The 13,263-nt window shown below is 46.7% G+C and overlaps 5 non-coding genes across 5 annotated transcripts; 3 read left to right on the top strand and 2 right to left on the bottom strand.

The window, feature by feature from the left end:
• Nucleotides 1-1,591: 1,591 nt before the first annotated feature.
• LOC135040104 (U1 spliceosomal RNA) lies at nt 1,592-1,755 on the top strand. Its single transcript, XR_010234049.1, has one exon. It is a non-coding gene; the product is annotated as a U1 spliceosomal RNA (small nuclear RNA).
• A 152-nt stretch (nt 1,756-1,907) lies between these two features.
• On the top strand, nt 1,908-2,070 carry LOC135040075 (U1 spliceosomal RNA). Its single transcript, XR_010234024.1, has one exon. It is a non-coding gene; the product is annotated as a U1 spliceosomal RNA (small nuclear RNA).
• Nucleotides 2,071-2,725: 655 nt separating this feature from the next.
• LOC135040115 (U1 spliceosomal RNA) lies at nt 2,726-2,888 on the top strand. The gene has a single exon (XR_010234059.1). It is a non-coding gene; the product is annotated as a U1 spliceosomal RNA (small nuclear RNA).
• Nucleotides 2,889-12,358: 9,470 nt separating this feature from the next.
• LOC135040133 (U1 spliceosomal RNA) lies at nt 12,359-12,521 on the bottom strand. The gene has a single exon (XR_010234075.1). It is a non-coding gene; the product is annotated as a U1 spliceosomal RNA (small nuclear RNA).
• A 152-nt stretch (nt 12,522-12,673) lies between these two features.
• On the bottom strand, nt 12,674-12,837 carry LOC135040064 (U1 spliceosomal RNA). The gene has a single exon (XR_010234014.1). It is a non-coding gene; the product is annotated as a U1 spliceosomal RNA (small nuclear RNA).
• Between the last annotated feature and the right edge of the window lie 426 nt (nt 12,838-13,263).

Here is a 13,263-nt window from a genome sequence, read left to right as displayed (position 1 = left end):
AGCTAGGAAGCACAATTTAGCAGTGGGTTGCAGAGAAAAAGAAAAATGCTGGCAGAAAAATCCAATTGAGTGATTAAACAGCTCTTCATTTTCTGGCTTTATTTTTATGCTAACTAATTTGTTCTCTGAAAAGTGTCCACAAAGCCAAGTATCTGATTAACATATTTGTAGGGATGGTTTTTCACCTATTACTAAATTAAACTTGCTTCATTGGAAAGGCAGCAAGATGCATCCTCATTTCAATATCTACTGAAATAATACAGGTTGACACCAGGAAACATTAACGCCACTGCATCCTTGCTGCTTTCTCATGTGGAAGTCTGTTTAATGTGAAAACAAGGTGATATCTAATTAGCACACAGGTAAGGAATTAAGAAAATCTTTATTTAAGGGTGAAGATGTTTCGCACAAAATCGTTGCCCCAATGCATCATTGAAATTCAAGCTGGAAAGATGATTTTAATATATCACTTGTACATTTTGTATTGCCCTTCTGGTGACAATGTAGTTTGTTTTTGTCAATTACCATTTTAATAATAGGGTAAAGAAAATTAAGTGGATTTTTGAAAGAAAACAATACTGTCAATATACTATTAAAACAAATTAAAATGGTAAAAGTTATTGTACTTTAAGTAAAAATAAAAGCTAAAATATCAATCCCAGTTTTGGATTACTTTAATGAACAACAAAAAAATGCATATAGCAAAGGATAGTTTCAATCTGCCTACCTCTGGGTTATGGACCCAGCATGCTTCCATTGCAGTACTCTGCTGCACATGTAAGTGCAAGAGATCCTGAAGCACTCACTCATCATGCGAAAGTACCAATGTGTTTCTTCATTGGTTGCTGGAAGAAACATCTTACAAACACTCTCCAGATTATTGACTTTTTAAAGTTTTTCTAGGAAACGTTCTAGATGAATGCTTATTAGTCTTTGTCAGTATATACTTTTTGCAAAGTGTCTCTGTGGCGCAATCGGTTAGTGTGTTCAGCTAACCCTTGTGCACTATCCTGACTTCTCCTCCTGTCTGCTTACTTTGTGCCTTCCAATGCACAATGCAAACTACAGGTAGTGCTGCAGGGCCCACACCCTTTTACTTGCCTTACGGAGCAGCTCTGGAGCTGTTTCAGTGCCAAGCTGCTGTAAGAAATAAGCTTGAATGCTTCAGAGGCTGGGGCATTGTCAACATGAGCCCCACACCAAAGGAGGGTGGAGGTGTTTAATGCGAACTAGGGGTCATCCAAGCGCCGCAAAAGGCCGCCATACCCTGCACGCCCCTTTTCTCTTTTCATATGCAGATGAGGATTGAAGCCAACTTTGACCCACTGCTTGGATGACATCACCATATGCAAATCCATCTGCTGCAGGCCTTCCCCCCGGAATGCTTGCACTAGTTGTTGCATTTGGTTTGTTGTTTGGGGGTGCTTCAGTATTAGGCAGCCTTCTGCCCTCCCATGTTCATCTGAAAATATGTGTTCTCCCTGCAGTTGTTGTCCCAAGATGAGAGTTCCCTTGTGCTGCCTCAGTTGAATCTCCTTTACTTGACAGAGATGTGCCTGAGCAGCGGCCCTCCCCAGCCCTATCCCAAATCATACTTATTTTGCATAGGAGATACCATGGTCATGAAGATTGTTCTCCCAGGGTGAGGTTCATTCATTGCATTTTGGGTATGCTGATCCCTGTGATTTCCCCAAATGTGGGTAACTCGACTGCATTATTTGTGGTAGTGGGGGACTGTGTTTGTGTTTTCCTCTGGTCAGCTCTGGTAAAAGTCAGATTTCTTTGTTTCAGATCTTCCTCTAGCCTTGTTCTTCTTTCGAGAGTTCCCTTGTGCTTCCTCAGTTGGATCTCCTTCAGTTGACAGGGCGGTGCCCGAGCAGCGACCCTCCCCAGCTCAAGCCCAACTCCTACTTACCTGCCAGGTGAGATACTATGATCATGAAGGTGCTTCTTCCAGGGCAAGGCTTACCCATTGCACTCTGGGTGTGCTGCCCCTGCGATTTCCCCAAATGTGGGAAACTTGACTGCATAATTTGTGTTTCCCCTGGTCGGCTCTCGTATAATTCAGATCTCTTTGTCTCAGGTCTCTCTCCAGCCTAGTTTGCTGTCTGTTTCCACTTCTTTTTTCTTGAGCCCCTCCCTTTTATACCCTTGTGCACTATCCTGACTTCTCCTCCTGTCTGCTTACTTTGTGCCTTCCAATGCACAATGCAAACTACACACCCTTTTACTTGCCTTACAGAGCAGCTCTGGAGCTGTTACAGTGCCAAGCTGCTGTAAGAAATCAGCTTGAATGCTTCAGGGGCTGGGGCATTGTCAACATGAGCCCCACACCGAAGGAGGGTGGGGGTGTTTAATGCGAACTAAGGGTCATCCAAGCGCCGCAAAAGGCCGCCATGCCCTGCATGCCCCTTTTCTCTTTTCATATGCAGATGAGGGTTCCAGCCAACTTTGGCCCACTGCTTGGATGACATCACCGTATGCAAATCCGTCTTCTGCAGAACTTCCCCCAGGAATGCTTGTACTAGTTGTTGCATTTGGTTTGTTGTTTGGGGGTGCTTCAGTATTAGGCAGCCTTCTGCCCTCCCATGTTCATCTGAAAATATGTGTTCTCCCTGCAGTTGTTGTCCCCAGATGAGAGTTCCCTTGTGCTGCCTCAGTTGAATCTCCTATACTTGACAGAGATGTGCCTGAGCAGCGGCCCTCCCCAGCCCTATCCCAAATCATACTTATTTTGCATAGGCGATACCATGGTCATGAAGATTGTTCTCCCAGGGTGAGGTTCATTCATTGCATTCTGGGTATGCTGACCCCTGTGATTTCCAAAATGTGGGAAACTCGACTGCATTATTTGTGGTAGTGGGGGACTGTGTTTGTGCTTTCCTCTGGTCAGCTCTGGTAAAAGTCAGATTTCTTTGTCTCAGATCTTCCTCTAGCCTTGTTCTTCTTTCGAGAGTTCCCTTGTGCTGCCTCAGTTGGATCTCCTTCACTTCACAGGGGGTGCCCGAGCAGCAATCCTCCACAGCTCTGGCCCAACTCCTACTTACCTGCCAGGTGAGATACTATGATCTTCACTGTTAGGGCAATCAGGATGTGGAATTCCCTGCCAGGGAAGGTGGTAATGGCGGACTCTGTAATTGGATTTAAAAAAGGAATGGATACATTTCTGAATGAAAAAGCTATCCAAGTTTATAATACTTAAAATATCAACATGGTTAATCCGGGGGTAACATGAGTTGTAGTAGCTAACTAGTCATAATACATTATTAAGCAAGTATGTAGAATCATCACAACTTAAAACAGGTTGAACACGATGGGCAATTTGCCTCTATTCAACCTCAAAAACTATGTTACTATATGTTACTATATTACTATGTTACTGTAGTATACAGAACACCACAATGCAATGAGCAGTGATAGTGAGCACTGATGAGGATACTAGAACTGACACTGAGCAGCAAGATGCAGCACTGGACTATTAGTAATGTACTGTAGTATGCTGAGCACAACAATGCAGCACAAGACAATGAGCAGTGATACTGAGCACTGATGAGGATACTACTGAGAACTGACACTGAGCAGGAGAGACACACTACTAGTATTACTGAGCAGCAATAAGTATCCACTGATACTGAGCACTGATATTGAGATTTCCACTGAGAGAACATAGCCACGTCCTCTCCGCTCTCTCTTCAATGCACGAGTAAAAATGGCGGCAACGCGCAGCTCTTTATATGGAATCCGAATCTCGCGAGAATCCGACAGCGGGATGATGACATTTTCCCTTGTTCATAGAATTTGGGAGTCATTTTGATCCCAAAGTATTATTAACCTCAATAACCATAATTTCCACTCATTTTCAGTCTATTCTTAACACCTTACACCTCACAATATTATTTTTAGTCCTAAAATTTGCACCGAGGTCGCTGGATGACTAAGCTCAGCGACCCAAGTGGCCGACACAAACACCTGGCCCATCTAGGAGTGTCACTGCAGTGTCACGCAGGATAGCCCTTCCAAAAAACACTCCCCAAACAGCACATGACGCAAAGAAAAAAAGAGGCGCAATGAGGTAGCTGTGTGACTAAGCTCAGCGACCCAAGTGGCCGACACAAACACCTGGCCCATCTAGGAGTGGCACTGCAGTGTCACGCAGGATGGCCCTTCCAAAAAACACTCCCCAAACAGCACATGACGCAAAGAAAAAAAGAGGCGCAATGAGGTAGCTGTGTGACTAAGCTCAGCGACCCAAGTGGCCGACACAAACACCTGGCCCATCTAGGAGTGGCACTGCAGTGTCACGCAGGATGGCCCTTCCAAAAACACTCCCCAAACAGCACATGACGCAAAGAAAAAAAGAGGCGCAATGAGGTAGCTGTGTGACTAAGCTCAGCGACCCAAGTGGCCGACACAAACACCTGGCCCATCTAGGAGTGGCACTGCAGTGTCACGCAGGATGGCCCTTCCAAAAAACACTCCCCAAACAGCACATGACGCAAAGAAAAAAAGAGGCGCAATGAGGTAGCTGTGTGACTAAGCTCAGCGACCCAAGTGGCCGACACAAACACCTGGCCCATCTAGGAGTGTCACTGCAGTGTCACGCAGGATGGCCCTTCCAAAAAACACTCCCCAAACAGCACATGACGCAAAGAAAAAAAGAGGCGCAATGAGGTAGCTGTGTGACTAAGCTCAGCGACCCAAGTGGCCGACACAAACACCTGGCCCATCTAGGAGTGGCACTGCAGTGTCACGCAGGATGGCCCTTCCAAAAAACACTCCCCAAACAGCACATGACGCAAAGAAAAAGAAAAGAAAAAAGAGGTGCAAGATGGAATTGTCCTTGGGCACTCCCACCCACCCTTATGTTGTATAAACAGGACATGCACACTTTAACCAACCCATCATTTCAGTGACAGGGTCTGCCACACGACTGTGACTGAAATGACGGGTTGGTTTGGACCCCCACCAAAAAAGAAGCAATTAATCTCTCCTTGCACAAACTGGCTCTACAGAGGCAAGATGTCCACCTCATCATCATCCTCCGATTCATCACCGTGTACATCCCCCTCCTCACAGATTATCAATTCGTCCCCACTGGAATCTACCATCTCAGCTCCCTGTGTACTTTGTGGAGGCAATTGCTGCTGGTCAATGTCTCCACGGAGCAATTGATTATAATTCATTTTAATGAACATCATCTTCTCCACATTTTCTGGAAGTAACCTCGTACGCCGATTGCTGACAAGGTGAGCGGCGGCACTAAACACTCTTTCGGAGTACTACTTGTGGGAGGGCAACTTAGGTAGAATAAAGCCAGTTTGTGCAAGGGCCTCCAAATTGCCTCTTTTTCCTGCCAGTATACGTACGGACTGTCTGACGTGCCTACTTGGATGCGGTCACTCATATAATCCTCCACCATTCTTTCAATGGTGAGAGAATCATATGCAGTGACAGTAGACGTCATGTCCGTAATCGTTGGCAGGTCCTTCAGTCCGGACCAGATGTCAGCATCAGCAGTCGCTCCAGACTGCCCTGCATCACCGCCAGCGGGTGGGCTCGGAATTCTGAGCCTTTTCCTCGCACCCCCAATTGCGGGAGAATGTGAAGGAGGAGCTGTTGACCGATCAAGTTCCACTTGACTTGATAATTTTCTCACCAGCAGGTCTTTGAACCCCTGCAGACTTGTGTCTGCCGGAAAGAGAGATACAACGTAGGTTTTAAATCTAGGATCGAGCACGGTGGCCAAAATGTAGTGCTCTGATTTCAACAGATTGACCACCCGTGAATCCTGGTTAAGCGAATGAAGGGCTCCATCCACAAGTCCCACATGCCTAGCGGAATCGCTCTGTCTTAGCTCCTCCTTCAATGTCTCCAGCTTCTTCTGCAAAAGCCTGATGACGGGAATGACCTGACTCAGGCTGGCAGTGTCTGAACTGACTTCACGTGTGGCAAGTTCAAAAGGTTGCAGAACCTTGCACAACGTTGAAATCATTCTCCACTGCGCTTGAGACAGGTGCATTCCACCTCCTATATCGTGGTCAGATGTATAGGCTTGAATGGCCTTTTGCTGCTCCTCCATCCTCTGAAGCATATAGAGGGTTGAATTCCACCTCGTTACCACTTCTTGCTTCAGATGATGGCAGGGCAGGTTCAGGCGTTTTTGGTGTTGCTCCAGTCTTCTGTACGTGGTGCCTGTACGCCGAAAGTGTCCCGCAATTCTTCTGGCCACCGACAGCATCTCTTGCACACCCCTGTCGTTTTTTAAATAATTCTGCACCACCAAATTCAAGGTATGTGCAAAACATGGGACGTGCTGGAATTTGCCCAGATATAATGCACGCACAATATTGCTGGCGTTGTCCGATGCCACAAATCCACAGGAGAGTCCAATTGGGGTAAGCCATTCTGCGATGATCTTCCTCAGTTGCCGTAAGAGGTTTTCAGCTGTGTGCGTATTCTGGAAAGCGGTGATACAAAGCGTAGCCTGCCTAGGAAAGAGTTGGCGTTTGCGAGATGCTGCTACTGGTGCCGCCGCTGCTGTTCTTGCGGCGGGAGTCAATACATCTACCCAGTGGGCTGTCACAGTCATATAGTCCTGAGTCTGCCCTGCCCCATTTGTCCACATGTCCGTGGTTAAGTGGACATTGGGTACAACTGCATTTTTTAGGACACTGGTGAGTCTTTTTCTGAGGTCTGTGTACATTTTCGGTATCGCCTGCCTAGAGAAATGGAACCTAGATGGTATTTGGTACCGGGGACACAGTACCTCAATCAAGTCTATAGTTGGCTCTGAAGTAATGATGGATACCGGAACCACGTTTCTCACCGCCCAGGATGCCAAGGCCTCAGTTATCCGCTTTGCAGCAGGATGACTGCTGTGATATTTCATCTTCCTTGCAAAGGACTGTTGGACAGTCAATTGCTTGGTGGAAGTAGTAAAAGTGGTCTTACGACTTCCCCTCTGGGATGACCATCGACTCCCAGCAGCAACAACAGCAGCGCCAGCAGCAGTAGGCGTTACACTCAAGGATGCATCGGAGGAATCCCAGGCAGGAGAGAACTCGTCAGAATTGCCAGTGACATGGCCTGCAGGACTATTGGCATTCCTGGGGAAGGAGGAAATTGACACTGAGGGAGTTGGTGGGGTGGTTTGCGTGAGCTTGGTTACAAGAGGAAGGGATTTACTGGTCAGTGGACTGCTTCCGCTGTCGCCCAAAGTTTTTGAACTTGTCACTGACTTATGATGAATGCGCTGCAGGTGACGTATAAGGGAGGATGTTCCGAGGTGGTTAACGTCCTTACCCCTACTTATTACAGCTTGACAAAGGCAACACACGGCTTGACACCTGTTGTTCGCATTTCTGTTGAAATACTTCCACACCGAAGAGCAGTTTTTTTTGGTATTTTCACCAGGCATGTCAATGGCCATATTCCTCCCACGGACAACAGGTGTCTCCCCGGGTGCCTGACTTAAACAAACCACCTCACCTCCCCAGCGCCAGCAACACCCATATCCTCCTCATCCTGGTGTACTTCAACACTGACATCTTCAATCTGACTATCAGGAACTGGACTGCGGGTGCTCCTTCCAGCACTTGCAGGGGGTGTGCAAATGGTGGAAGGTGCATGCTCTTCACGTCCAGTGTTGGGAAGGTCAGGCATCGCAACCGACACAATTGGACTCTCCTTGTGGATTTGTGATTTTGAAGAACGCACAGTTCTTTGCTGTGCTTTTGCCAGCTTAAGTCTTTTCATTTTTCTAGCGAGAGGCTGAGTGCTTCCATCCTCATGTGAAGCTGAACCACTAGCCATGAACATAGGCCAGGGCCTCAGCCGTTCCTTGCCACTCCGTGTGGTAAATGGCATATTGGCAAGTTTACGCTTCTCCTCCGACGATTTTTATTTAGATTTTTGAGTCCTTTTTTTTACTGATCTTTTGTGTTTTGAATTTTACATGCTCTGTACTATGACATTGGGCATCGGCCTCGGCAGACGACGTTGATGGAATTTCATCGTCTCGGCCATGACTAGTGGCAGCAGCTTCAGCACGAGGTGGAAGTGGATCTTGATCTTTCCCTATTTTTGGAACCTCAACATTTTTGTTCTCCATATTTTAATAGGCACAACTAAAAGGCACCTCAGGTAAACAATGGAGATGGATGGATACTAGTATACTTATGGATGACGAGTGACTGACGACACAGAGGTAGCTACAGCCGTGGACTACCGTACTGCGTCTGCTAGTATAGAGATGATAATTAATGATATAAAAAAAATATATATATAACTACTGTAGGTATATATTATATAATGACGGACCTGGTGGACACTGTCAGCAGACTGCTAAACTACTAGTATGATGAAGACAGAAAAAAAAACCCCACCACAGGTAGGTAGGTATACAATTATGGACGAGCACTGACGACACAGAGATAGCCACAGCCGTGGCCTACCGTACTGCGTCTGCTAGTATAGAGATGATAATTAATGATATAAAAAAAAATATATATAACTACTGTAGGTATATATAATGTAATGACGGACCTGGTGGACACTGTCAGCAGACTGCTAAACTACTAGTATGAAGAAGATAGAAAAAAAACTTCACCACAGGTAGGTATACAATTATGGACGAGTGACGACACAGAGGTAGGTACAGCCGTGGACTACCGTACTGCGTCTGCTAGTATAGATAATATACTAAATATATTACTACTGTAGGTATATAATATAATGACGGACCTGGTGGACACTGTCAGCAGACTCCTAAACTACTAGTATGAAGAAGATAGAAAAAAAAACCCACCACAGGTAGGTAGGTATACAATTATGGATGAGCACTGACGACACAGAGATAGCCACAGCCGTGGCCTACCGTACTGCGTCTGCTAGCATAGATAATATACTAAATATATTACTACTGTAGGTATATAATATAATGACGGACCTGGTGGACACTGTCAGCAGACTGCTAAACTACTAGTATGAAGAAGATAGAAAAAAAAACCCCACCACAGGTAGGTATACAATTATGGACGAGTGACGACACAGAGGTAGGTACAGCCGTGGACTACAGTACTGCGTCTGCTAGTATAGATAATATACTAAATATATTACTACTGTAGGTATATAATATAATGACGGACCTGGTGGACACTGTCAGCAGACTCCTAAACTACTAGTATGAAGAAGATAGAAAAAAAAACCCCACCACAGTTAGGTATACAATTATGGACGAGTGACGACACAGAGGTAGGTACAGCCGTGGACTACCGTACTGCGTCTGCTAGTATAGATAATATACTAAATATATTACTACTGTAGGTATATAATATAATGACGGACCTGGTGGACACTGTCAGCAGACTCCTAAACTACTAGTATGAAGAAGATAGAAAAAAAACACCCCACCACAGGTAGGTATACAATTATGGACGAGCACTGACGACACAGAGATAGCCACAGCCGTGGACTACCGTACTGCGTCTGCTAGTATAGATAATATAATAAATATATTACTACTGTAGGTATATAATATAATGATGGACCTGGTGGACACTGTCAGCAGACTCCTAAACTACTAGTATGAAGAAGATAGAAAAAAAAAACCCACCACAGGTAGGTAGGTATACAATTATGGACGAGCACTGACGACACAGAGATAGCCACAGCCGTGGACTACCGTACTGCGTCTGCTAATATAGAGATGATAAAGATGATAGAGATGAAAAAAAAATATAACACTACTGCAGGTAAATATTTATATAATATAATGTATGACCGACCTGCTGGACACTGTCAGCAGAATGCGTTTATAGAATAAAAAAAAAAAACACCACAGGAGTGTTTAACTTTTTCAGGCAGACAATATACTGGTGGTCACACTGGCAGCAAAAGTGTGCACTGTACTCCTGCTATAACTGCTCCCCAGTCTCCCCCACAATTAAGCTGTGTGAGCAGTGAGCACTCAGCACAGTCAGATATACATAGATGATATATCATGCAGCACACTGAGGCTGAGCACATATATGGTATGTGTATCGTTTTTTTTCAGGCAGAGAACGGATTATAAATAATAAAACTGGTGGTCACTATCAGCAAAACTCTGCACTACTGAGTACTCCTGACAAGTTCAACTGCTCCCCAAATTAGTAGTAAATCAAATGTCACTCGTCTCTATCTTCTAATCTAAACGGAGAGGACGCCAGCCACGTCCTCTCCCTATCAATCTCAATGCACGTGTGAAAATGGCGGCGACGCGCGGCTCCTTATATAGAATCCGAGTCTTGTGAGAATCCGACAGCGGGATGATGACGTTCGGGCGCGCTCGGGATAACCGAGCAAGGCGGGAGGATCCGAGTCTGCTCGGACCCGTGCAAAAAAGGGTGAAGTTCGGGCGGGTTCGGATTCCGAGGAACCGAACCCGCTCATCTCTAATGGCCACCCAGCATGACGCCTCCCTTCTTGACCATGCTGTAATTGCAGTCGCACTGCAGTTCAGCGTGATCATAAAAAATGGTGTAGCCTCCTGCTGGTGCAGACTGTATGTGCGCGCAGGAAGCCGCCACCATTTTTGTGATCACAGCGGCTGAATGTGATGTCATACAGCCGCTGTGACCACGCCCCCTGTGTCTCCTCCATTGCAGACCCCATTTTGAAGCCTTGCCCCCGCACCGCTCCATCCCTGACTTGGAAATGGAGTGTTGCTGACCCCCCTCTCCCCCCCTGCCCCGATTGACAGGCAGAGGCGATCGCATTCTCTGCGGGGTGCCGCAGAAAATGCAGGCACATGCGTATGCTCTTAGCAATTTTTGCAGTTGGATCGCTTATTGTGATTGCAATCCAACCTGAATCAGGCCCTATTACCTATCACAATGCGCTGCGGGCAGTACAAAATTGGTTTAATATAGGAGAAAAACCCCCAGACCTGTGCTCCTTAACTGTACCTGGTGGCTAGTGGAGCGGCTGCCCAGTAATCAGTGTCCACGACAGTGCGCACACGGTCCACCCCCTACGGCCACGCTCCCCTTCATCAGCGGCCTCGTGATCCGGAAGGGCGGTGTGTGTGTGACTGACCTTAGGAAGAAACCGGAGCCTCCGCTGCAGTGACCCAGCAACCAGGGCACGGGAGTATACAGCGCCGCTGGGAGTGATGAAGCTGCAGTAAAGATGTCTATTAGACCTAGCCTGCTGCAGCCCTTGTAGATTCTCATAAAACAAGTTCTTCTTTTCTTGTCAAAATTAATAGCTAAGAATAGGCTGCCTGAGGCAGGCCCCTGTTAAGTGGCCTGCTACTGAAGGCACCAACTACAAACTGAGCTCCCTGTTCATGGAAGCGGGGTTATAGAGGAGAATGCACTGAGCTTCTTGGGAACAGTCAAAAGCTTTGAGCCGGTTGGTGCCTCAGATCAAGATCCTACTCTACACACCAATGTGAATCCTTGTGGAGTCCAGTGTACCCCACAGAAGAAATTAATGTGTCACACCCATTGGCAGCAACCTTAGAATAGCTGCTGACGGGCACAATTGAGAAAGGAAGGGGGGGGGGACATTTGAATCCAACACATAGATGCAATTCAAATATGTAATTTGTACCTTCCTATTTTAAAATATAATGGATGAACCTCACCCTGTGAGAACAATCTTCATGATCAAGAGATCTCATATGCAAAATAAGTATGAGTTGGGATAGGGCTGGGGAGGGTGGCTGCTCGGGCAGCCCCTCCCCCGTCAAGTTAAGGAGATTCAACTGAGGAAGCACAAGGGAACTTTCGTCTGGGGACAACAACTGCAGGGAGACCACATCTTTTCAGATGAACATGGGAGGGCGGAAGGCTGCCTAATACTGAAGCACCATCAAATATCAAACCATATGCAACAACTAGTACAAGCATTCCTGGGGGAAGGTCTGCAGAAGACGGATTTGCATACGGTGATGTCATCCAAGCAGTGGGCCAAAGTTGGCTGGAACCCTCATCTGCATATGAAAAGAGAAAAGGGGCATGCAGGGCATGGCGGCCTTTTGCGGTGCTTGGATGACCCTTAGTTCGCATTAAACACCCCCACCCTCCTTTTGTGTGGGGCTCATGTTGGCTCTGCCCCAGCCCCTGAAGCATTCAAGCTGATTTCTTGCAGCAGCTGGGCACTGTAACAGCTCCAGAGCTGCTCTGTAAGGCAACTAAAAGGGTGTGGGCCCTGCAGCACTACCTGTAGTTCGCATTGTGCGTTTGAAGGCACAAAGTAAGCAGACAGGAGGATAAGTCAGGATAGTGCGCAAGGGCATAGAAGGGAGCGGCTCAAGAAAAGAGAAGTGGAAACAGACAGCAAACTAGGCTGGAGAGAGACCTGAGACAAAGAGATCTGAATTATACGAGAGCCGACCAGGGGAAACACAAATTATGCAGTCAAGTTTCCCACATTTGGGGAAATCGCAGGGGCAGCACACCCAGAGTGCAATGGGTGAGCCTTGCCCTGGGAGAAGCACCTTCATGATCATAGTATCTCACCTGGCAGGTAAGTAGGAGTTGGGCTAGAGCTGGGGAGGGTCGCTGCTCGGGTACCCCCCTGTAAAGTGAAGGAGATCCAACTGAGGCAGCACAAGGGAACTCTCGAAAGAAGAACAAGGCTAGAGGAAAATCTGAGACAAAGAAATCTGACTTTTACCAGAGCTGACCAGAGGAAAGCACAAACACAGTCCCCCACTACCAAAAATAATGCAGTCAAGTTTCCCACATTTGGGGAAATCACAGGGGTCAGTATACCCAAAATGCAATGAATGAACCTCACCCTGGGAGAACAATCTTCATGACCATGGTATCTCCTATGCAAAATAAGTATGATTTGGAATAGGGCTGGGGAGGGCCGCTGCTCAGGCACATCTCTGTCAAGTAAAGGAGATTCAACTGAGGCAGCACAAGGGAACTCTCATCTGGGGACAACAACTGCAGGGAGAACACATATTTTCAGATGAACATGGGAGGGCAGAAGGCTGCCTAATACTGAAGCACCCCCAAACAACAAACCAAATGCAACAACTAGTGCAAGCATTCCTGGGGGAAGTTCTGCAGAAGACGGATTTGCATACGGTGATGTCATCCAAGCAGTGGGTCAAAGTTGGCTTCAACCCTCATCTGCATATGAAAAGAGAAAAGGGGCGTGCAGGGCTTGGCGGCCTTTTGCGGTGCTTGGATGACCCCTAGTTCGCATTAAACTCCTCCACCCTCCTTTGGTGTGGGGCTCATGTTGGCCATGCCCCATCCCCTG

The sequence above is a fragment of the Pseudophryne corroboree genome, unplaced genomic scaffold, assembly GCF_028390025.1.
Source record: "Pseudophryne corroboree isolate aPseCor3 unplaced genomic scaffold, aPseCor3.hap2 scaffold_729, whole genome shotgun sequence".
NCBI classification, from domain to species: Eukaryota; Metazoa; Chordata; class Amphibia; order Anura; family Myobatrachidae; genus Pseudophryne; species Pseudophryne corroboree.
Note: the sequence above shows the minus strand (reverse complement) of the source record. Positions and strands in the feature narration are given on the sequence as shown.